Source organism: Oncorhynchus masou, chromosome 32 (genome assembly GCF_036934945.1).
Source record: "Oncorhynchus masou masou isolate Uvic2021 chromosome 32, UVic_Omas_1.1, whole genome shotgun sequence".
In the NCBI taxonomy this organism is placed as follows: domain Eukaryota; kingdom Metazoa; phylum Chordata; class Actinopteri; order Salmoniformes; family Salmonidae; genus Oncorhynchus; species Oncorhynchus masou.
This window is the reverse complement of record NC_088243.1, coordinates 49,231,642-49,234,141: the sequence shown is the minus strand read 5'-3', so window position 1 is coordinate 49,234,141 and position 2,500 is coordinate 49,231,642.

Sequence of the window (2,500 nt, the reverse complement as noted above, 5' to 3'; positions counted from 1 at the left end):
TCTGACGATGGGCATGACTGTGGCTATCCTGTCTTGCATTGCCGTGACGTGCTCTATGACACTAGTATACGGGGTGGATTGGTGCTCCCAGGTTTCCCGGGCGATGTCTAAGATTCCCCGGGGATGCCTCCCATATACCAGCTCAAAGGGAGAAAACCCCAGCGAGGCTTGAGGAACCTCTCTAATGGCAAACATCAGATACGGCAACATGCAATCCCAGTTCTTCCCATCCTTATCGATTACCTTCCTGAGCATTGACTTCAGGGTCCGGTTGAATCTCTCGACCAGCCCGTCCGTCTGAGGATGGTATAAACCGATGTCCTCAACTGTTTCACCTGCCACAGTTTACAAAGGTCCGCCATAAGTCGGGACATAAAGGGGGTCCCCTGGTCAGTAAGGATCTCCTTTGGAACCCCTACCCTGGTGAACAAGAGCACTAATTCCTTTGCAATATTCTTGGAAGCCATCGTCCGAAGGGGAATGGCTTCTGGGTAGCGAGTGGCATAATCTAGAATGACCAGAATGTATTGGTGCCCTCTGGCGGATTTGGGTAGTGGGCCCACTAAATCCATCGCTATCCTCTCAAATGGTGTTTCGATTATGGGGAGTGGCACTAACGGGCTTCTAACAGCTGGTCGGGGAGCTGTTAACTGGCAATCCGGGCACTCTCCACAATGCCGAGCCACTTCAGCTTGAATTCCTGGCCAGTAAAACCTCCTTACAATCCGGTCTCGGGTTTTATCGATACCAAGGTGTCCACCCAGAATGTGCCCATGAGCTAGATCCAGTACTGTCCTCCGGTACCGAGTGGGAACCAACAACTGTTCCACCACATCAACCCCTATTTTCGAGACTCTGTACACCAAACCCTTTTTCATGATAAAGTGGGGAAAACTATTAGGCATCATACCAACATTTATGGGAGTACCATCTACGACCTGCACATCTGCTCTGGCTTGCTGCAGGGTTGGATCCTGGTTTTGGGCCCACCCAAAATTAGTCAAGGAACCTGCCAGGTCTGCGGGTTCTAGATCATCGTCCTCTGGATTCAGACCGACCCCAGCCCCACTAGTACCGGGCTGTTCGTTATCAGCGAGGTTTGCGACTTCATCCTCCTCCTCCCCTAATAGCACCAGTGATGTTGTCCCCTGGGAGACCTCTTTTCCTGGCTTTGGTTGAAGGCCCCATGCTTCTTCCTGCTTGGTCAGGGTTGTTGGCTTCTCAAATATGCCATTCTTGTGGCCTAACTTCGCAAAGTTAGGAAAGTCTCTACCCAATATTACATCATATGGCATCTTTGGGACCACACCGACCTCATAATCCAGCAGACCGTCCTCTGTTTGTATGCTCACTAAGGCCGTGGGGTACAGACGGGTATCCCCATGAATGCATGTAACACTGATATCCTGTCTTGTATCCAGTTTATGATTCGGCACTAGGCTTGCAATGACCAGGGTTAGCATACTGCCGGAATCCAGCAGTGCTTCAACCTCTTTCCCTTCAACCTTCACCCTGCACATATGTTTGTTTCTTGATCTTTCAAGTACAGTGGTTACAACAGGACATGCATACCGTATATCATCTTCATTTTCACCGAGGTTACATTGCATTGGCTCTTCTTTAATAGGGCAGTAGGCTGCAATGTGTCCTGGTTGATTACAATTGTAACAGATAATAGGGGTTCGGAGGGGAGACCCCCTCGACACCCAGTCCCGGTTTCCGTTTTTTCCCTTAGTGTCTCGGCCTGATTCTGATTCTTTCCTCATGGCCCCACGCTGCTCTCTTCCCCCTCTATATGCTGGGACAGCCTTACCCTGTCCGCTGGTTTGCCCATGCCTGGGGAACGGGAATCTTTCCTCCTGTGCCTGCTCAGCTGTTCCTGCCATACAATACCGTTCAACCAGGCCCACGAGATGGTCGGCGGAAAGTACCTCGTTCTGGCCAACCCATCGTCTCACTTCTTGGGGTAGATCTCGCTGAAACTGGTTGAGTACGATGGTCTCGACAATCTTGGCGGATGACCGGGTCTCTGGTCGCAAGATATGCTTCCACATCATCCTGCGCTGTCATTTTTTGAAGAAAATGATTGGCCCTCCTCTGGGTATTTGCAGCTGGTAATTGAGCCCCAATTTGGTCCGCTAGCCCCTTTAGGCCTTCTCTTAACACCCGGGTGTTTCTCTCTTGCTCTTCTCTGAGCAGCTGGTTGGTGCGGTGCTGGACCTGTAACGTGTCCTGATACATTCGCATTGCATCCTGATGAGCTATTTGTTGAGCTCTAGTTGCCTCTTGTTGGGCGGCCGCCGCTTGTAACAGGGCCTGTATGGCTCCCTCCATACTCATCTTCCTGAGAAACTGTCCTAACCAAACAAAGCCACAAAAAAACCTGACTGCGCTTTGGAGTGCTAACTGAACATTTTTCTTTTTCTTCTACCTAACCAGTGGTATGGTTAGTCCTTACCCGCATCCTCCACCACGTGTGGCAAACCTCTTCAAGGTTAGG